Source organism: Anolis sagrei, chromosome Y (assembly GCF_037176765.1).
Source record: "Anolis sagrei isolate rAnoSag1 chromosome Y, rAnoSag1.mat, whole genome shotgun sequence".
NCBI lineage: Eukaryota > Metazoa > Chordata > Lepidosauria > Squamata > Dactyloidae > Anolis > Anolis sagrei.
In genome coordinates, this window is record NC_090035.1 from 44,557,446 (window position 1) to 44,581,239 (window position 23,794).

Consider the following 23,794-nt stretch of genomic DNA (forward strand, 5'->3'; position numbering starts at 1 on the left):
GGGACCTGCCTACCTGCGTGACCGCATCTCCATTTATGAACCCGCACACTCCCTCCGATCATCTGGAGAGGCCCTGCTCACGATCCCACCTGCGACGCAGGCGCGTTTGGTGGGGCCGAGGGACAGGGCCTTCTCTGTGGTGGCCCCCGACTCTGGAACTCTCTCCCTAAGGACATCAGGCAAGCCCCAACGTTGGCTGTCTTTAGGAAGAGCCTGAAGACCTGGCTGTTCCAGCGTGCCTTTCCAGAATAGGAAATTGCTGGCTTCAAGTCCCAAATGCACTTTGTTAGAGATTCAGGATTATCTGCACATTGCACCTACCTCCAAATACCTCTACATATTACCTGTCAGGCTCAGCACTTATAAATTTTGTCCATTACATTTGGCCCGGCCTCTAGGTTTTTAATTGCATCATGGTGTCATTGTTTTATTGTTTTATTGTTTGCTTGATGTTTTATTATTTGCTTATGAGTTTTACTGTGTATTGTATGTTGTTGTTGGCAGCCTTGGCCTTTGTAAACCGCATCGAATCCTTCGGGAGATTTTGCAGGGTATAAATAAAGTTAATAATAATAATAATAATATAAAAAGTGTGGTTGCCTGATAAAATCCCAGAAGATTTCAAGGATGCCACCATCATCACCCTCTTCAAAAAAGGAGAAAGAACAGACTGCGGAAACTATTGAGGTATCTCCCTTCTAACCTCAGCTGGGAAAATCCTCGCAAGAATCCTTGCAAACCGCCTTCTACCCCTCTCAAAAGAAACCTTCCCAGAATCCCAGAACAGCTTCCACCCCTCCAGAGAAACAGTAGACATGATCTTTACTGCACAACAGCTCCATGTTGGATAAGAAAGATTCTATTGTATTATTACTCTAATAATAATAATAATTATATATATATATATATATATATATATATATATATATATATAGTATTATTGTTATACATCCATTGATTATTATAATTTATTATACATTCATGGATTATTATAATAAAGTACTGCCGGTATATAATTTATATTTTTATATTATATTATACTATTATACATCAATGTATCATTATTACAAATCATTATACTATGTATATTATTTTATATTATTATATGATACTATTTTTCTTCTAATAGGGTGGAGAGGAACAGGGTTTAAGTGTATAAGCTCAGGCAGAGAAAGGGAGGAGGCTGCCCAGATTGCAAGAAAGAATGGAAGGCAAGAAGGAGCAATAGAGAGCCAAAGAAGGAGACATAGAAGCAACCAGTGGCTCAAAGCAATGCCCTGGGCCTCCAGGCTGGGCCAAAGGCTCACTTTAAAGCACCTTGCATCTGCATGGGAAGACAAGGCCTCTGCAAATTTCCTTCCTTTCTTCCTTCTCTCCTTCCTTCTTTCCTCCTTCTCTCTCTTACTCTCAGTTTCTTGTATTCCTTCCCTCCCTCCCTTTCTTTCTTTCCTTCTTCCTTCCTCTTTTTCTCTTCCTCTCAATTTCTTCCTCTCTTCCTCTTTCATTCCTTCTTTCCTCCCTTCTCTCCCTCCTTCCCTCTTTTTCTTTTTTCTCTCTCTCCCAGCCTTCCTTCCCTCCCTCCCTCCCTCCCTCCTCTCTCAATTTCTTTATTCCCTTCTCTCCCACTCACCCCAGGCATGTAGCTGGGGGGGGGGGGAGGGGGGGAGGGGGACTTCAGTCCCCCCCCCCCCCCGAATTCTCATGGTGGTCTGCGAAAAGGCCTTACTGGTACATTATTTAAACTGTTATGTTTATTCGTATCATGATCTGATCACCATGCTCAATATATCTCATATGCATGGGGGTATTGGGGTAAAGATACAAAAGGTTTGCTAGGGTAGACCCTCTTTCACTCAGACTCAGCCCCCCCCCTCTCGAATCAAAATCCTGGCTAGGGCCTGGTTCACCCTCTTCTTTCTTCCCCCTCCCCTCTCTTCCTCTCAATTTCTTTCTTTCAGTTCTTCCTTCTGTCCTTCCTCTCACTCAATGTTCAGTTCTTTCTTACTTTCCCCCCTCCCTCCTTCTTATCTCTCTCTCTCCCACTCAATTTCTTTCATTCCTTCCTTCCTTTCTTCCCTCTCCCTCTCTTGCTCTCATTTTCCTCTCTTTCTCACTCCTCCCTCTTCCTCTCTCAGTTTCTTTCCTTCCCTTCCTCCCGCTCTCTTTCATTCCTTCCTTCCTTCCTTCCTTCCCCCCTCTCCTCCTCTCTCTCAATTCCTTCTTCCTCTCTGTCTTGCAGGCCACTTAGTGCTGGATTTGGGCTTCCTTCCTGCCTGCGTACTTGACGGGGTTGACTCGGGAGCCATTGTAGGCAATGCCAGGACACGCTTGGGCCCACCGGCCAGGATGGTCCCATGGATGAGGATGGCCACAAAGTCTGACAGCATCATCAGCACCTGGAAAATGTCTGTCCAGATCACCAACTTTATCCTGCTGTGACAGAGAGGAATCAATAGCCATAATAGCCATAATAATACTAATAATACTAATAATAATTTCATAATGCCACTTTGAATCTCCTTTGTGCAGAGAAAATAACAATAACAACAACAACAACAACAACAAGCCGGAAAAAGTTACAGAATCATAGAATCAAAGAGTTGGAAGAGACCTCATGGGCCATCCAGTCCAACCCCCTGCCAAGAAGCAGGAATATTGCATTCAGATCAACCCTGACAGATGGCCATCCAGCCTCTGTTTAAATGAACACACTATTTTAGTGTGACGACTGACCATTATAGTTATTGAATGTAATGGCTGTTTTAAGGTTTTATTGCAATATGAATTATGTTGTTTTATTGACTGTATGTGATATTATGGTTGGAAACCGGTCTGAGTCCCTCAAGAGAGGTGAGAAGGTTGGTATATAAAACCTTTAAATAAATAAATAAATCAAACTCCTCTTGGACTTCCGAATTCAGACAGACAGAATTTTGGAGCACAATACTCCTGACCTCACTATCGTGTTAAAAAACAAAGTATGTCAATGTTGCAATCCCAGGTGACAGCAGGATTGAAGAGGAACAACTGGAAAAGCTGTCACGATATGAGGATTTAAAGATCGAACTGCAAAGACTGGCACAAGCCAGTCAAGGTGGTCCCAGTGGTGATCTGCACACTGGGTGCAGTGTTTAAGTGCCCTGACCTGCACTTAAACACCATCGGCGCTGACAAAAATACCAGCTGACAACTGCAGAAGGCCACCTTACTGGGATCTGCGCGCATTATTTGCTGATACATCACACAGTCCTAGATACTTGGGAAGTGACTGGCGTGTGATCCAATACAATGGCCAACAGAGTGGACTTTGCTGTGGACTCAACTTGTTGTGTTTCTAATAATAATAATAATAATAATAATAATAAGAAGAAGAAGAAGAAGAAGAAGAAGAAGAAACAAGCCATCAGAACAATGCAATTAAGGCCAGGATTGAAAAATGCATACTGGTCAAGAAACTGATGAAACCATTGATTATATTCTCAGCTGCTGCAAGAAAATCACACAGACCACAAACAGACTATAAACAAAAGAAAAACTCTGTGGCCCAAATGATTCATTGGGACTTATTTCACAAGTGCCACCTGTCAGTAGTAAAGAACTTGTAAAGGGATGATAAACCTGCAAAGGTAGTGGAAAATGGACATGGAAAAATACTGTGGGACTTTTCGAATCCAGACTGACAAAGTTTTGGAACACAATATACCAGACATCACAATTGTGAAAAAGAAAAAAGTTTGGATTATTGATGTCACCATACCAGGAGATAGTTGCATTGAGGAAAAACTTGGCCATTATCAGGACCTCAACATCAAATTGCAAAGACTGGCATAAACCAGTACAGGTGGTCCCAGTGGTAATCGGCACACTGGGTGCTGTGCCAAAAGATATCAATATTTGGAAACAACAAACATTGATAAAATCATGACATGATCTGTCAACTGCAAAAGACCACCTTACTTGGATCTGCACGCATCATTCGAAAATACATCACACAGTCCTAGAGACTTGGGAAGTGTTCGACTTGTGATTTTGTGATACGAAATTCAGCATATAGATCTCATTTGCTGTGTCATACCATGTTTTTATGTCAGAATAATAATAATAATAATAATAAGAAGAAGAAGAAGAAGAAGAAGAAGAAGATGTAAAATGGACACTATGGTGGTATAAAAGGTGCAAATAATGCCAGTGGAGAGCAGGGAGGCCCAGATATCCAGACCCGTCACTAGGAAGGAAGCATGGAAATGCATTTAATTTAATGTAATTTGTTTAATGAAATGCATTAAATGGGGAAAGATCCTAACAAGAAGAACTTGATTGAAGGTACCTTGGTTTCCCCTCGTGGTCATTGCAATTTGCACATATGGTACATTCCTGCACGCGAGCAGGCAGCAATGGAAAAATCTCGAGACCTTTTAACAGTTAACAAAGCCCCACCCACTCCGCTCCCCTCTATAAATAGCCCTTAGAAGGGGCTTTGGTCAGTTCTTCCAATCCACGCTAAAAAGCAGCAATGGAAAATAAGAGACCAGTTTTTTGGATATAATAATAATATTAGAAATATGACTACTTCTTTCAAAGAGTGTGTATAATGTCCTAATATATATCCGGACAATGATGCACACGATAATTGCCTTGTTTGCTTGGGAGAAGAACATCTCTCCCAGCCATGTGCAATTTGTAAGGCCTTCACACCACAAACAAGAAAAAAATAGGGAATTACGCCTAAAAGCAGCTTTGTATGAACAGGCCTTACTGCCAGCGGGAGAAATAAAGGTCCCACAGGCTGAGCTAACAGTAAATAACGATTTAGCACTACAAAAGAAGAAAATAATCAAAATAAAAAAGATTAAGCCAAGCAAGCCCTCAGAAGGAGGTGAAACGGCTTCAAAGACTCAAATACAGAATATCAAGCCGCAAGAACCCCTGAAGGAGGGAAATGCAGCTCTGCAAAGCCATAAACATTTTAAAATGGCGCCTCCAGCAACTGTGGAGGAAACAATGAAAAAAAATGAAGGGGCGACCCTTCAGTCACTTACGGAGGCAGGCTCAAAGGAAACTCCATTTCATGAAGCCATGCCGGAGGCCTCGGCAACTCCACAGGTCTTAGCTCGATACCCGAGCAATGGCGTGGAGTCTATAATGGAGAATTCCTTTCCCACGCTACCGGCGAGGCCTCTGCAGGCAAGCCCCAGGCCTGCTCGGGATCGCTCGACAGGCCTGCCTGATGCTCGACAAGATCTGGGAGGCATCGACGCCGAGCACGCTCGACGTTGAGGAGCTCAAGCTCCTCCTCCAGCTCCTCCTCTAGTTCCTCCCCTCCTAGGAAGCGGAGCCGGCAAGGGAGGAGCCAGAACGGCCTGAAAGACAAGGCAAATATACCTCAATCATCCACTAGATGGATGAATGAGCACTGCCTTCCTCCACAAGCCTTCATGAACCAGGAAGGCTTTTGGCAGATAGCGCCTAATGGACAAATGGTGTATTGCGGAGCCCCGATGCCCATGCAATGGCCATATATGGGAAATTCTGGCAAGTATACGCAAACTAAATCAAAGCCAAAGAAATCACATAAATCAGCAAGACAAATTAATGAAACTACAGAGCCTGTAAGGGCACAAGAACAACAATCAGCTGATATATAGGATGAACTAATCCTTTTAGAAAATATTGACTCCTCTGATGAGGATATGAATAATATTGAGAATGTTGAAGAAATGGAAAATGACACTTTTAATGGGGATGACTATACAAAGTTTGCATCCTTAGTCACTAGAATGATACGCGCTTTGGATCTACCTACTCCAGAGCCTCCGGAGTCAGTTGAAGACCCAATGTTCCCTAATTCAGATCAACAAGAGACCAATACAAGTACAGCCCTTCCAGCTCTACCTTACCTGTTGAAACTAACTAAGACACCAGAGGGCTCTCCATCATTAGCCCCTGCAATGCCAAAAAGAATAGACAACCTTTATAGAATTGTCCTCCGCAAATTGGATAGCCAAACCATTGACACCAAATACTGTCATAGCTGAAGTGGGCCATGGCCAGAAAGCTAGAAAAATAAATGCAACACCATCGGATAAAGAAGGAAGGAAAATCGATGCAATGGCTGCAGGGCTATATACGAGAATGGCGCACTATGCCACATACATGAGCGCATATCAGACGTTCCTGTGGAATAAGATAGCACCATATATTGACTTCCTTCCAGAACACGAGCAACGCCTACCAAGGGCTTTCTATTCGGAGGCTGTACTACTAGCAAAGTTTCAAAAAGATTTTGCGAAACACATGGCAGAAGCAGCAGGGAAAGTATTTACAACTGCTACGTCGATTAGACGACATGCTTGACTACGTGCTTCTGCTTTGTCAGAGGAAGGACGTACTATGGCTGAGCATCTTCCCATGCGTGAGCATGGCTTATTTAACCCAAAAACAGATGAGAAGCTGTTTTTCATACACAAGAAATGAAAAAGACTATGCAGATTTATGGTTTTCCACGACAAGGGAATTCTCAGCAGAGATCTCGCTGGCAGGCATCTCCACCATACTACAAGAGGAATACCGGTAATTTTTATGGAGGACAACAACGTCAACGTGCACCTTTAAATAACAGGCCATATATACCGCGGAAGCAAGTTTATGGAGCAAAGAATAGATTCTAGCCCTACCAGAATAAGCCCGCTCGTTCGGGAGGGAACAAGCAGCGTTTTTGACATTTTCCCTCTAGGCAGGAAAGAGTTAGACTTGCCTGATGTTTTAAGTTCTGATGTTTCAGAACAATGTTATTGTTCTCCTAGTTCTGAATGTTTTCCTGGTTATGGGAATTTGAATGCTGTAAACTTGGAATTTCCTTATTTTGGGACGCGGTTAGCCTCCTTTTATGACGCTTGGTCATTAATTACTTCTGATAGTTGGGTGTTACAAATAATGAGAGATGGTTATTTAATAGAATTTGACAGTTTACCACCAGTAGGCAACCTCAGAGTCACACCTCCATCTCCTCCACTGATAGAGGAAATAAATACTCTGCTTTCAAAAGGAGCAATATGTCCAATCCCTATGACAGCATATGGACAATGCCTCTTCTCAAGGTACTTTTTAGTATCCAAAAAGGGAGGTGGACAACGCCCGATACTGGATTTAAGGGGGGTGAATAGGTTTATTACTACCAGAAAGTTTCGGATGGTGTCTCTTAAGACAATACTCCCCTTACTGAATGAAAGCGTTTGGTTTGCAATGGTGGATTTGAAAGACGCTTATTTCCATGTTTCAATTAATGCACAACACCATAGATTTCTGGCCTTTACGGTCGGAAACCAGGCATATTGGTTCAATGTCTTGCCGTTTGGTTTAGCAACGCCCCCAAGAGTCTTCACAAAATGCATGGCCACTGTAGCGGCTTACCTCTGCACGACTGGCATAATGGTTTATTCGTACATAGATGATTGGCTTCTGGTAGCAAATTAGAGGGAATTGTTAACAGCAATTAGCAAAACATTGTTTCTTCTCCAGTCCCTAGGTCTAATAGTGAACTGGGAGAAATCCAGCCTAATATCATCAAGGAGAATCATTGGAGCATTGCTGGACTCGGAGGCACTGAAGGCATACTTACCCAACGACCGTTTTCTAAAGCTAGAAAACTTGATGTTGCAAGCAATAGAGAGAGACTACATAAAAGCCAAACAGGTTCAAGTACTGTTAGGGCACATGGCATCTACTACTGCAGTGACACCTCATGCAAGGTTTTAGGCGATCCCTCACTTTCCGAGGATGGTTGTCTTCCAATATTCTTGTGAGTCCGTATGTGGCTGTGGAGCCCTATTCTTGCTCTGCATCTTCTTCCACAGTAAGGGCATTGGTTTCCAGGTGGAAGGCAGTCCCGGTCGAGGTTGGCTTGACGCGCCTTCCTCTTGGCACGTTTCTCTTTTTCACCCTCCACTCGTGCCTCCTCAAATTCTGCAGCACTGCTGGTCACAGCTGACCTCCAGCTGGAGTGGTCAAGGGCCAGGGCTTCCCAGTTCTCAGTGTCTATGCCAGAGTTTTTAAGGTTGGCTTTGAGCCCATCTTTAAATCTCTTTTCCTGTCCTCCAACATTCCGTTTTCTGTTCTTGAGTTCGGAGTAGAGCAGCTGCTTTGGGAGATGGTGGTCGGGCATCCGGACAACATGGTCGGTCCAGCGGAGTTGGTGGCGGAGGACCATCGCTTCAATGCTGGTGGTCTTTGCTTCTTCCAGCACACTGACGTTTGTCCGCTTGTCTTCCCAAGAGATTTGCAGGATTTTCCAGAGGCAGCGCTGATGGAATTGTTTCAGGAGTTGCATGTGGCGTCTGTAGACAGTCCACGTCTCACAGGCGTATAGCAGGGTTGGGAGGACAACAGTTTTATAAACAAGCACCTTGGTATCCCTACAGATGTCCCGGTCCTCAGACACTCTCTGCTTCATTCGGAAAAATGCTGCGCTTGCAGAGCTCAGACGGTATTGTATTTCGGTGTCGATGTTCACTTTGGTGGAGAGGTGACTGCCAAGGTAGCGGAAATGATCAACATTTTCTAATGTTACACCATTAAGCTGTATCACTGGCATTGGAGAGGGGTTGGCTGGTACCTGCTGGAAAAGCACCTTGGTTTTTTCAATGTTCAATGACAAGCTGAGCTTCTCATATGCTTCTGCAAAGGTGTTTAGAGTGCCTTGTAGATCTTCTTCTGAATGCGCACAGACCACGTTGTCATCAGCATACTGGAGTTCTATAACAGATGATGTTGTAACCTTGGTTTTGGCTTTCAGTCTGCTGAGGTTGAATAGCTTGCCATCTGTCCGATAGATGATTTCCACTCCAGTGGGAAGCTTCCCATCAACAAGGTGAAGTATCATAGCAATGAAGATGGAGAATAGAGTTGGGGCAATAACACATCCCTGTTTGACACCCGATTCTACCTTAAATGGGTCACTTTGGGAGCTACTGCTGTCCAAAACTGTTGCCATCATGTCATCATGGAGGAGCCGCAGGATGTTCACAAATTTGTTAGGGCACCCGATTTTGTGGAGGATGGTCCAGAGAGCGCTGTGATTCACTGTGTCACTTTGCAAGGTCGATGAATGCCATGTACAGAGGTTGTTTTTGTTCTCTGCATTTTTCTTGGAGCTGTCGTGCAGGGAAGATCATGTCCACGGTTCCTCTGGAGGGGCGGAAGCCGTTCTGGGATTCTGGGAGGGTGTCTTCTGAGAGGGGCAGAAGGCGGTTTGCAAGGATTCTTGCGAGGATTTTCGCAGCGGAGGTTAGAAGGGAGATACCTCGATAGTTTCCACAGTCTGTTCTTTCCCCTTTTTTGAAGAGGGTGATGATAGTGGCATCCTTGAAATCTGCTGGGATTTTCTCGGTCACCCACACTTTTTCTATGAGCTGGTGGAGTTGGTGTGTCAGCTCAGGTCCTCCCTCTTTAAAGATTTCAGCAGGGATCCCATCCGGTCCGCTGACTTTGTTATTCTTTTGTTGGCTGATGGCATTGCTGGCTTCTTCCAGACTAGGCAGTGCTGCAAGTTCATCCCTGGTTTGTTGTTGCGGGATTTGTGAGAGGACCTCTTCGGCCACATTGGAGCTGCGGTTCAGGAGGCTTTGGTAGTGTTCTTTCCAATGTAGTGCAATTGAGTTTTGGTCCTTCAGGAGTTTGGTTCCATCTGATGAGCGTAGAGGCTGTATGCCATGGTTTCTTGGTCCATAGATGAACTTTGTGGCTTTAAAGAATCCCTGAGCATCATGGGTATCTGCCAGGTGTTGGATTTCTTCAGCCTTCTTTGTCCACCAGATGTTCTTGAGTTCTCTTGTCCTTCTTTGGACTTCAGCTTTTGCACTGGCGTAGATCTTTTTCTTAGCAGCACAGTTGATGTCTTTCTGCTATGTTTGGAAGGCTTTCCTTTTCTTGTCAATTAGCTGTTGGATCACGATGTCATTTTCGTCAAACCAATCTTGATGTTTCTTGGTTTGGTATCCAATAGTTTCTTCGCAGGCTGTGATGATGGAGGTCTTCAGTTTGTTCCAGTGTTCCTCACATTTTTGGGGTGTTCTGTGGGTAGATGGTTCTTGAGTGCTGTTTGGAGATGGGCTCGTCTGGAGGGCTCCTGAAGGGCTTGGGTGTTCATTTTGCACCTTGTCTTTCTTCCTTGGAGCCTGCGCTTGGGGGCAATCTTGAGAGCCATCGTTGATCGGATTAGCCTGTGGTCAGTCCAGCAGTCGTCAGCACCTGTCATGGCTCTTGTGAGGAGCACATCATGGCGATCTCTGGCACGTGTGATTACATAGTCTAAGAGGTGCCAATGCTTTGACCGGGGGTGCTTCCATGATGTCTTGAACTTGTTTTTCTGGCAGAAGAGCATGTTGGTGATGACAAGGTTGTGTTCCGCACATTTGGTGAGAAGCAGGATGCCATTTGAGTTGCTGTTTCCAACCCCGTCTTTTCCGATGGTCCCTGGCCACAGGTTGAAGTCTCGCCCGACTCTTGCATTGAAGTCCCCCAGGAGGATGATTTTGTCCTTCCTAGGTATCCCCGATAGGACGATGTCCAGCTGACAGTACAATTTCTCCTTGATGTCTTCATCAGCATCTAGTGTTGGTGCATAGGCTCTTATGATGGCTGCCCGTTGGTTTTTGGTAAGATCAATTCGGAGGGTTGAGAGTCGTTCGTTGATGCCAGTGGGTGCTTCGGTCAGATGTTTCACCAGATCATTCCTGATAGCAAAGCCAACTCCGTGCAGTCTTTGGTCTTCTTCGGGCAGTCCCTTTCAGAAGAAGGTGTAGCCTCCTTTTTCTGACTTTGGTTGGTTGGTTTTTATTTTCTTTGGAAGACGCCTGTGCGTGAGTTTTTTTAGTGTGTGGAGGTCAGTGCACAACTGATCAACACACAGTCTTCACAGAGTGAGGTTCCACTGGTGATGTAGTTTAACACAATGACTGTGGCTTCTCAGTCTGTTGCAGCCTTCTTCCGCCTTCACAGCCGTTGTAACATGTGCCATGTTATCCTCCGCCTGCTCCGCCATTGAGGTCTTTGGGTCTTCGGACTGTGCTTGGTCTGGAACCTCCCCCGCGGCCACTCCTGGGAGTGCACGACTCCAGTTGTTGTGCCTACAGGTTCATCAGAACACGCAAGCCCCCTCACCATGACAAGGTGACAGGGGATGCAAGGTTACATCTAAGACCAATACAATCTTGGTTCCTATCTAATATTTAATCTAATATTTTCAACCCTTGGTTACACAGTCTGATATGGTGGTCGGACCGCCACAATGTGTGTACTGGCCAGCCTTTTCAACAGCCCAGACCATCAAAGACCCTGACTACAGACTCTTCCCTCATGGGATGGGGGGCACACGTGGATGGGCTGACAGCCCAAGGCACATGGACAGCCACAGATACCACATATCACATAAACATACTAGAGTTGCTAGCAGTAGAGAAAGCACTAAAGTCTTTTGAGCCCATTCTAACAGATCAGACTGTTCAGTTAGTAACGGACAACACTACAGTAATGTATTATATAAACAAGCAGGGAGGCACACACTCGTCAGAGTTGTTGTCGATAACACTCAGGGTTTGGAACTGGTGCATAGGCAGAGGTATTCATCTGATAGCGATCCACCTGCCAGGAGAACAAAATTTATTAGCAGACTTCCTCAGCAGGTACCCGCTTACGCACCACGAATGGACTCTGAACAAAGAAGTAATACATCTGCTTTTTCAGGCTTGGGGCATGCCGCAGATAGATCTTTTTGCATCAGTGAAAAACAGACAATGCCATCTGTTCTGCGCCAGGGAATACCGGAACCCGATGCCCGACTATCTGGGCGATGCGTTTCTGATGCACTGGGGATGTGGTGGCTGTATGAAGAAAAATATAATAATTATAATTTGAAATGAAAATAATGAGAAGTAAGGGGTTACCTGTCTGTTTTTGAGAAGGAAAGCAGAGTCTTTGGTAGAAGGGAAATTCTACAGATGACTCAGAAACCTTTCAGGCTTGTTCTATCTTATGTCAATATTTGAATAAGCCGAGGTCAGAGCGGAGCTATATGTGGAAGGCTACAAGGGTTGGTGCCAAGAACAATTGATAATTATTAATCCAGGGAGAAGCGAACATCTGAAGATATGGTATAACAGCGCCACCTCCTGTCTGGTTGATGTAAATAACAGGCAATTAAATACACCTTTTAAATGGATCAATTGAAAGAACTAATATATTATGAATGTATTGTGAATGTATTGTGGGGGAAATTAAGGAGAATTAATAAGGAAAATGCTTGTTTTGAATAAATTGAAGAGATATATATGAAGACATATGTATGAAGAGAAATATATGAAATGATGATTCATTCTAAAGATTATGTAAGTCCTCTGGGAATGTAGTCAGCTGATGGAAGGGAAAACAGTGGATCTTGCCAACAAATGTTCTTGGCTGCGATTCCTCGAGGACAAACGGATGTTGATTAGATTGTGTAAATGTCAGGACTTTTCTGCGCATGTGTAACCCTGAGAATTATGCTATAAATGCTGGAGCAAATCTGACTCCCAGTGTGTGTCAGATATTGTATTCTGAACACCCGATCAAGCTTGATTGAATAAAGAGCCTGGAATCTGTTGCTGTCTCCTTTCTCTTCCTTCCTGATTGCACTCATCTGATCCTGGGTAACAGACCTGCTGCTACAGGGACAGTACAAGGTCTATGCATTTTCCCCATTTTCCATCATACTTCGAGTGGTGTCAAAGTTGTTCCACGACCAAGCACAGGGCATACTGATCACTCCATGGTGGCCAAGACAACTGTGGTTCTCTCTGGTCCTTCAGATGTCCAGGGGGATTTTCAAGCCACTACTGAAGAGGGAGGACCTTCTGTTGGTAAAGGAGGGTCGTGTTCTATACCCGGACGGTCACAACTTAAGGATGACAGCTTGGCGCCTGTTGACATCCCGGTAGCCTTTAAACCTCGTTGTCAAGTCCAGTGAGATTGATCATAGAAGCTGCCCAGAGACAGTCAACTAAGCGGTCTTACATTTATAAATGGTCTAGGTTTTCCAAATTTGCAAAAGAGAAAAGAGTGGAGCCTGAAATAGCTCCAATTTCCACTATTTTGGACTTCCTTGCACAGCTGGTAGGTTCGGGATTATCCTGGTCCTCCTTGAAGTGCTACCTAGCGGCATTATCCTGGTTTCGGAGGAAAGTGGGCTTACCTTCGTGTTTCGCTGACCCACTGGTTTCTCTTTTTATGAAAAGTTTGAAAAATTTAAGACCACCAGTTACTCCAATTGTTCCGCCTTGGAGTCTAGAGTTAGTTCTCAAGGCCTTAACCAGACCACCATTTGAGCCATTGTCAGCAGTAGACATGAGTTTCTTATCATGGAAAACAGCATTTTTAGTAGCGATAACTTCAGCCCGCAGAGCAGGGGAGTTATGTGCTTTAAGATGTGACGAGCCATACTTGAGAGTACATAAGGACAAGATAGTCTTAAGAACTGACATAGCTTTCCTTCCCAAGGCGATAAGCAAGTTCCATATGTCACAGGAAATAGTGTTGTCAGTGTTTTTTCAGGATCCTGTCTCCCCTTTAGAGAAGAAGTTACACCTGCTTGATGTACGCAGGGCATTGATGTATTATATTGATAGGACCAAAGGTCATAGGAGGTCCCCTCGACTGTTTTTGAAATATAGAAAAGATTCCATTGGATTCCCTGTGTCTTCGCAGAGGATATCTTCAGGGATTGTTTCTACAATCCGATATGCTTACCATTTATCTGGGAAAGACTTACCATTACAGGTCAGAGTTCATTCTACGAGAGCTGTTGATGTCGATGTTGATGATGATGATGATACAAGTACAAGAAAACTGCACTACTGTGAGGAAGTTAATAATAAATTGCATTCTACGAGACGGTGTTACTGAAAGGGATCCCTCTCGATGTGATCTGTAGGCGGCGACGTGGTCCAAGCCAACAACCTTCATGAAGCACTACAAACTAGATGTGACGTCCAAGAAGGATGCAGCCTTTGGTAGAGCAGTGCTGTTTACGGCAGTGGCATAACACCCACCATCCAAGGTTAGCAGCTCGCTAGTCTACCATAGTGCAAATCGCAGTGACCACGAGGGGAAAATATAGGTTGCTTACCTGTAAACATAGTTCCCCTGCGAATTTGCACAACCCGCCCATCCTCCCCTCTTTATTTGAGATGTCGTGTGTCAGGACTTCTGGCTGCATTTTTAGTGGCGGAAGAACTGACCGAAGCCCTTCTAAGGGCTATTTATAGAGGGGAGCAGAGTGGGCGGGGCTTCATTAACTGTTAAAAGGTCTCAAGATTTTTCCGTTGCTGCCTGCTCGCGCGCAGGAATGTACCATATGTGCAAATTCGCAGGTGACCACTCGGGAAACTATGTTTACAGCTAAGCAACCTATATTTAAAGATCAGGGCTGGAGCATAGATGACAATCCCTGTGTACAGCATCTGTTTGGGCCAAAGAGAAAGAAAGAGCTCCACCTTTGGCCCTTTTACGTCTTCAAAGAGGCCTTGATAACATCATAAATAACAATAAGAAGTTCCCCATGAGGTATGTTTTCCAGTATTCGGATGATGTCGATGTTGATGATGATGATGATACAAGTACAAGAAAACTGCACTACTGTGAGGAAGTTAATAATAAATTGCATGATTTGAACTGTATTTATGTGTTTGTGTTGGCTGCAGTAACAATGGAGCGGCCTATTTCAAAGGAATACTCCATCTGCGTTGCCATGGAGACCAAGGCAAGCCGGCAGAGAGAGAAGTGGGAGGAGCCTAGAGGGGAGAGTTTTGAAAATGGACAGTTAGTGAGACAAGATTTGAGGGTGAGGAGTGGGTAGAGAAAAGTATTAGAAGATGGTAGCTGAAAGAGAGTGAATTGTGAAGCAAAGTTTCGAGGCTTTGGAAAGCCAGATTAAGCTACTGGAAGTTTCTTAGGCTAGAGAGGCTGATAAGGGAAACATAGCCAGTATTTCTTTTAGTCTAAGGAAAGGCTAAAGAATAAGCTTATTAAGTATCTGATCAATGGAGGATCAGATGAGGGAGATATCCCTGTATTGAAACTTTGTTTAGAAATAAGTGCTTCACCTCAGGAAGATACTGTGTAACCTGAAAGAGTGAAACATTCAATTAACCAAGTATTATTCTGAGTTTTATAAGAAAAGTTACAACTTGCAACCACACGCTTTGTGCTCAATAAATTCGTTAACTTTTGTTTGAAGACTGCCTCATCTCCATCTATTCTGCATCCAGTGTGCAATTTCTCATAATAATACATCTTACCTCACGTTGGTGGCAGAAATACAGAGAAATAAATAATAAATCTCCCCCTACTCTCCTGTTACACAACAACACTTGTAATTTAGCTACTCCTCTGCTGACTACTTCTCAAATTTGGTGGCAGTGATAATTACTGCATCTTTGCAACTACAAACCAGAGCTGATAGCTGGCACACAAAGCATTGCACGGGCATTTCCATGACAAAATGGAAAATTTCCTAGGAAAAGTTGGGAGAAGACTTGGTTATGGCTCATGAATGGAACACTGAAGAAGGAGACAGAAGACTGAATGAGACACAAATGGATTGAAGGCAAAATCAGAGGTTTCTTCTCAATGGCCAGAGGATGTCTGTGGAGAAAGTACTCCAAAAACCTGACATATTGCAATTGCAAATAAAGAGCGTATTTATTTGAAAAAGGAGACAGAAGGGCTGATTCTTGCAGCCCAGGTGCAAGCCATCAGAACAAATGCCATTAAGTCCAGTATTGAAAAATCAGCTGATGGCCCATAATGCAGACTGTGCAAGGAAGCTGATGAAACCATGGACCATATCCTAAACTGTTGCAAGAAAGTCACACAGATGGAGTACAAACAAAGACACAACTCATGGAAAATGAACATGCAAAAATACTGTGGGACTTTTGATTCCAGACTGACAATGTTTTGAAACACAACACACTCGAACTCATGGTTGTGGAAAAGAAAAAAGTCTGGATTATTGATGCTACCATACCAGGTGACAGCCGCATTGAGGAAAAACAACAGGAAAAACTCAGCCGCTATGAAGACCTCAAAATCAAACTGCAACGGCTCTGGCATAAATCAGCACAGGTGGTCCCAGTGATCATTTGCACACTGGGTGCCGTGCCAAAAGATCTCGGATGGCATTTGGAAACAAGAAACATCGACAAAATCATAATCTGTCAACTACAAAAGGCCACTTTACTTGGATCTGCGTTCATCATTCAAAAATACATCACACAGTCCTAGACGCTTGGGAAGTGTTCGACTTGTGATTTTTTGATACGAAATCCAGCATATAGATCTCGTTTGTTGAGACATACTGTGCTTTTATGTCAGTATAATAATAATAACCATCAACATCATCATCATCATCATCATCCCATTCAAACTGGAGTGTTTTGGGGCCCCTTGAAGCCATCAAGCAGCATCCAAATGAGCTGCTGGACTCACTGTGACCAGGATGTACTGGATGGTCCCACAGAGGCAGACCTTTATGGAGAACCTCATCTCCAGGTACTGCGGAGAGAGAGAAAGAAAGAAGACATGAGGAGTGGACTCCAGCTTGTGTTGTTCTTCCCTAGGAATTGAATGAATGGAAAAATGGCCGCAGAGACCCAGCTGGTGACTGTTGGCCAGCCCTTGGCCTTTGACCACTTGAGGGTTTTGTTTGTTTGTGTCCTGCTCACAGTCACAGCAAAAGGCCAGAGCAGGAAAACAGACGCCTTGGCCTCTCGTTTTTCTCCAAAGGGGGTCTGGCACATTTCAGGCCGGAAAGAGATGGGGGGGGGGGGGAGACAGATAAAACAGAACAGTCAGACAGACAGATAGATAGAAGGATAGATAGATAGATAGATACATAGATAGATAGTGATGGATAGATAGATAGAAGGATGGAGAGAGAGAGATGGATAGATAGAAAGAGAAAGAAAGAAAGAAAGAAAGAAAGAAAGAAAGATATGATATGATATGATATGATATGATATGATATGATGGAGGAATGGACAGACGGACCTCAGACCTCCCTCCAGGTTTTTTGGACTTCCACAATTCATAGCAGCTGGTAATAATAATAATTGGTGAATGATCTATAAAGAGAGCTCGACAGAAGGAGTATGCCCCTTCTGGTTCTCTTGGACCCCTCAGCAGCTTTCGAAATCATCCACTGTCATCGAGGACATCCCAGACCCCCGCCTTCAAGCTGGTCTGACCAGCAGCAGGGAGTTCCACAGTTTTTGGATGCCAAGTTGGGCCAAACTAATGGTGTCCCAGCAGCATGCTCAACCAGGGACTCTACACAGCCGTGTGCTCTCTCCTTTCACTTCCTTGCTAGCCCCAACTATGTAACAAATCCCCAAATAAAGATTAATCAAATTGCAACTTTTAAACTCTCTAGCTTGATACTTGTGTCTCTTTCTTGCCTGAAACTATCCAAATGCATGAAACTAACCTTTTCCAGGCCATGGGAGACTGCAGGCCTGCCCAGAATGCCTTCCTGGTGTTCCGGGGAGGCCAAATCTTCGCTCCCCCAAACTGCGAATACAGAAACCACCAGGGACCCCATATCCGCGAGATGGTGGATTGACTCCATTTTGATGGCATATTTTTCCTAGCTAAATTCTAACACTATCTGCTATCTCGCTTTTTGCATTTTGTGCTTCTACGTTCGGGGAATAACCTTTTATTTTAAGAATATAATTTCAAGGAAACAGCTGTTTGTCAAAAGACCGGCCTCACTGCTGCTGCACTACTGCTGCCCCTCGCCATTTCTTTGCCTCTGCCAAGCCCCTGCCCTGGGGACTCAGTGCGGCTACCCCACAAGGCTTTCGGGGAAGAGCCTGGCCTTGGGGTCCCAGTTCTTGGAAGGAGTTATAGTTTCCCAAGGACCAAGGACCGGCTTGATCTCGGCGCTGCAGGACTCCATGCTTTGGCTCAGTGAAAGTCACCCAACTCCCTTTGTGATTATTGGACTTTCTGCAAAGCATTTTTGATTCTAAGGGACTTCTTTTCACCTATGAATTTTCCTTGTATGAACTATGGACTCATGTTTTCCTGAAATTATTATTTTAATCAATTTCTCTGGTGGGTGGGATAGGGAGGGGGTATCTGATATGAATTTCTTGTGATTCCTATATTTCCCCATGTATTTTTCCTCATATTTCTGACCTGGCTCTGAACCCTTTGCCCCCTTCCCCTCCCCTTGGGGGAAATCAACCAGGAAGCTGCCAACTGTTCTGAAAAGGCAATCAGTAATCACAAAAGAACTCTTATCTTGATACCTGTGCATGGAAAGATAGAACTGAAAACCTTTATTTGATTTTGGAGTTGGGCCATCAGACAAAGGGTTTTGCTTGGCAAACTTTTGATCACTTCACACTGGGGGCAAAAGACCCTCAAAATGTCTCTTTCCCCCAAAACTGTTTCTTGCATTCAAAACTCTCCACAATGGACATCCACCCCAGCCTCTTCATTGTGTCATATCTGATGGCGTCAGGAAAACCCGGATTAAGTAATTATTACTTATCGCAGATCCATCAAAAGACAATAGACTTGGCTTCTTTAGAAGGCTGGTTTTCGGGCCCCAAGGCATGAGAATCCTATAATCCACTCATGAAAGCATTGTTTCTTTTCATCCCGCCTCCTTTCCTCCTGATTCACAAGAGCACCGAGGCAGTGGGAGCTTCCTGATAGGCTCCTGCACAGCGGAGAAGCTCTGTGATTGGCTCTGGCACGGGGAGGGCAGCCGCGCCTCCTCCCAGCTGTTATCACGTCAGCCAATCACCTTCGAGCTGGGAGAAGGGAGGGGAGTGGGAAACTTCTAAGCCTGTGTTTCCTATAAAAATGCCTCTGGTCCCTGTAACCACATGCTCTGTAGGAGAATGATTGCTACATTGCATCCTTTTCAGCTGAATCGCTAATAAAAACACCTCAGTGCTGCTTCTTCAACTTTGTTGAGATTTCTTTCGGATTTTTAAGAAAATATAATTGCTGAAAATCAGGCTTCTCTTAGCTTGCTAAAGTAGCGATCCCTCTTTGGTGTGGTCCCAGGATCTCTCCTTCTGGGGCAGACTCTCCTAAAGTTCCTTTTGACTTCACCACCATGGTATTTTTCTGGGATGCCTCATGGGAATGGGACTAGGAGGCACAGTTCTGCAGTCTTTCCTAGAGGGTCATTCCCAGAAGGGGTTGCTGAGGGACTCCTGATTGACCCATCAGCCTTTGTTCTGTGGTGTCTTGCAGGGTCCATTATTGTCCCCCATGTTGTTTAACATCTACATGAAGCTGCTAGGGGAGATCATCTGGAGTGCGCAGATGACATCCAACTCTAGCACTCCTTTCCACCATGAACATGTCTCCCACACCCTGCCAAGGTCCTCTCCAAACACTATACTGCCCAGCACCCAAGAAATGCTTTCATTCAGGGACAATTTCATCCTAAATATTCTGTTTTTTTCTCCAGAATGGACATCTCAGGGTTCCTTTCTCTCTCTCCATGGGTGTAGAATTTGCATGACCTTGCCCATTGCCTTTCCCTTAACCCTTTCCTACCCTTTCCTATGGCACAAAGCAAACAGGAATTGATCAGCAACTGAACAAGAGGCTTGGGGGAATTCACCCTGATTTATAGGAGTTGTAGTTCACCTACATCCAGAGAGCACTGGGAACCCAACCAATGATGGATCTAGACCACACTTACTGTGGATGATGGGATTTGCAGTACCTTCCTCTATATCCGGAGGCTAATACAAGCTCCACAAATGACAGACCTGGACCAAACTTGCCACAGAGACTCCCTATGATGCACTTTATGTCTTGGTGAGGGTTGGGGGAGGATGGACCACAGACGATGAGATTTGCAGTACCTTCATCCACTTTCACTGACCACTGCGGCCCTCACGAATGACAGGCCTGGACCAAACTTAGACACAAAACTCCCATGCTCAACAGAACATACTGATGGGATTTGGGGCACTGACCCACCGGCATGGGAGTTCTAGTTCACCCTGCATCCAGACCACTGTGAACCCCACCAATGATGAGTCTGGACCACACCTCAAACACAGACCTCTGGCGACCAACAGAACATACTGGAGGTGTTTGTAGAGGGACTGACCTACCCACATGGGAGTTGTAGTTCAGCCTGCACCCAGACGCTCTGAACCCCACCAATGACGGATCTGGACCAAACATGGCACATAGACCCAATGCCTAACTGTGAAGACAGGTGGAGTTTAGGGGTGATTACCCTGGGAATCTGGGAGTTGTAGTTCACCTCCATCCAGAGAGTACTGAACCCAGCCAGCGTCAGATCTGGACCAAACTTGGCACATGGACGTAACATGGCCAACTGTGCATACAGGCCTGGTTTGGTGAGGATTGACCCACGATTCTGGGAATTTTAGTTCACCCACATCCTTATGCATTTTCTAATGGGAACATTCATTAAAAACAAATCAAAAACTGGCTTTCCCCCCTAATAAATAACTCATGCATTGCCTGGTACCCAAGCTAGTAATACGCACAATAAAATATGATGATTGTAGTAATAGTAAAATAATAAGAATTTTTTAAAATAAAAAATATTATTATATAATAAAATAAAAATAAAATATATTATTACTATTATAATATAATATATAACAACAATAATAAAATAACAATAATAATATAATACTGGCTCTTAGGAATGGTAGGAGCTGGGGTCCAAAGCCCTTGGAGGGAGGGCTGGAGTTGGCCTGTGCCTTCCTGGGTCCCTCTCCTCCCTGCTGGGCTCTGAGCCAGTGCCTTCTCTGGAAGCCCTTGAGGGTCACTCCAAGTGAACATGAGGCAGATGCTTCGTTGGCCTAAGGAGAGGAGCCAAGGCCATGCTCCATTGGTCAGAGAGCCCTCTTTAAACCCTCCAAACCGAAGGGCAGAGAAGATCCACCTGCCTTGAGGAGCCTGGCTGACCATCTGTTGGGAAGGATTGGGGTGTCCTTCCTTCCTGCTTGGCCAGCCCTGCAATACTGAGGAGACCCCAAACGTATTGGAGAAGGGATATAGAGGAGGGGTATGCAGATAGATAGGTGGATGGATGGATGAGAGACTTGTCTAGATAGATAGATAGATAGATAGATAGATAGATAGATACATACATACATACATACATACATATATAGATGAGAGGATGGATGGATAGATGAATAGATGAGAGATTGGATGGATGGATGGATGGATGGATGGATGGATGGATGGATGAGACAATGGGTGGATGGATGGATGGATAGAGGGATGAATGAATAGAGAGAGTGATAGATGAGAGGATAGATAGATGGATGAATGGTTGTAGAAAAGGGTGGATTCATAGAGATAGATAAATTGATAGGTAGATAAATAGATGAAAGACTAGATAGATGAATGGATGAATGGACTGACCTGGTATGTGCTGGTGAGGCCCAAAGCCCGATAGATAGACAGACAGACAGACAGATAGATAGATGGGGGGGGGGGGAGATAACATGAATGCATGGCTAGGTGGATGGATGCCTGGATTTTGTGCCCACTCACCTGGTATGTGCTGGTGAATCCCAGTCGGTAGAAGGCGGGGAGAAAGAGTGTGGCAGTGAGGAGGGTGTTGATGGCCTGGGCCAGGCACATCCAGAGGAACTTGAGGTCATAGCGGTGCGCCTCGGCAGGGACACCCAGCCTGGATGGAAGACATGAAGCTGGAAGAGGGAGAGGCCCATGGAAAGGGCGGGCATGCCCCCCCCCCCGTGAAGAACTCCTTGGTGGTGGCCTGATCTTGCCCCTTGGCCTCCTTGCGCCCCCCCCCCTACCTTGTGCAGGGACTGGAAGAGGCCGATAGCTGTGGAGACCACCAGCATCAGCCAAAGACCCCATAGCCCCTGGCCCCAAAGGACAGGGGCACCCCCGGGAAGGGCAGCAGCACATTCCCAGCCCCACTGAACATCGCCCCGGTCAAGAGGTCAAGCCTGCAGGAAATGGTAAGAATAATTTCTTATTATACTTAATAATATAATGTAAATAATAATATTATATAGTATAATGCAATATAATATGGTATATAATACAATGTAATATAATATAAAACAATATAATTAATACAATGTAGTATAATATAATACATATAATATTATAATATAAATTTAGTAGAAAACAATGGCAGCCCTTGAAGTGAGCCCGTCTCAATGCTATATGAGTTGTAGTTTGAACTCTTTTGCAAAAAAGGCTATGTCAAACTACACCTCCTGGGATCCTATAGCAGTTCCAGTTCTAAACTGCATTAGTTCCCCAGTGTGGAAGCCTCTGACTGAATGACAAATCCCATCCTTTCCATTCAGAGTTTAAAATGGAAGCAAATCAGTGCTGGCAAAAGCAAACAAACATTTCCTTTCCGCAGAGAAAGTTTTCTCATTGCTTTAAAACAATATAGTTTCATTGGAGGGCAAACAAGCCAAAGGGATTGACCTCATAAAACAAAATATGAATCTTACAAGTCTGGGAAACTCATAGGATGTTTAGCCCTTCTTATCTGTAATGCGCTGAAGAAAGGGAAGCCATGTCCTAGATGGAGATGATCCTGCCCTGCATTGCGATAAAGGCTCTTATAAGATAAATTGAGATAATAATATTGCCTCAAGTTGAGCTGAGATAAAGTAATTGATACCAAATCAAGCGATAACTTGGATCAATAATAAGATAAAGCCAGGAAAGAAGGCATGTCGGGTGAAGTAAAGCCAGGTGAACACAAGGCCCCAAATCAAGAGCAAATAAGGTAAAAGCAACACCCTGAATCAATAGAAGATTAATGCCTGGAATTAATACAAGGAGGATCAGATCATTGCTTGGGTCCAAAGCCACGGAGAAAGGATAGGAAGAAGGGAAGAAGAGTAGGTAATATGGAGAGAGATAGAGTGAGAGAGAGAGAGAGGCAAATAGATAGAATATAATAATAGTATTGTTTTAATTTAATATAATTAATACAATTTAATAATATAATGTGATTAATATAATATATAAATTATATAAATATTATATTATATATTAAATTGTATTAATTATATAATATAATTATAGTATATATTTGTACTATTTAGAATCAAAGAATCAAACAGTTGGAAGAGACTTCATGGGCCATCCAGTCCAACCCCCTGCCAAGAAGCAGGAATATTGCATTCAAATCACCCCTGACAGATGGCCATCCAGCCTCTGTTTAAAAGCTTCCAAAGAAGGAGCCTCCACCACACTCCAGGGCAGAGAGTTCCACTGCTGAACGGCTCTCACAGTCAGGAAGTTCTTCCTCATGTTCAGATGGAATCTCCTCTCTTGTAGTTTGAAGACATTGTTCCGAGTCCTAGCCTCCAAGGAAGCAGAAAACAAGCTTTCTCCCTCCTCCCTGTGGCTTCCTCTCACATATTTATACATGGCTATCATATCTCCTCTCAGCCTTCTCTTCAGGCTAAACATGCCCAGCTCCTTAAGCTGCTCCTCATAGGGCTTGTTCTCCAGACCTTGATTATTTTAGTCGCCCTCCTCTAGACACATTCCAGCTTGTCAATATCTCTCTTCAATTGTGGTGCCCAGAATTGGACACAATATTCCAGGTGTGGTCTAACCAAAGCAGAATAGAGGGGTAGCATTACTTCCCTAGGTCTAGACACTATGCTCCTATTGATGCAGGCCAAAATTCCAACATCACATTGTTGGCTCATGTTTAACTTGTTGTCCA

General features: G+C 44.3%; 1 pseudogene; it reads right to left on the reverse strand.

Moving 5' to 3' along the window:
• LOC137095609 (sodium/iodide cotransporter-like) overlaps window positions 1–22,015 on the reverse strand; it is a 63,095-nt pseudogene extending 41,080 nt beyond the window's left edge.
• Window positions 22,016–23,794: the final 1,779 nt, after the last annotated feature.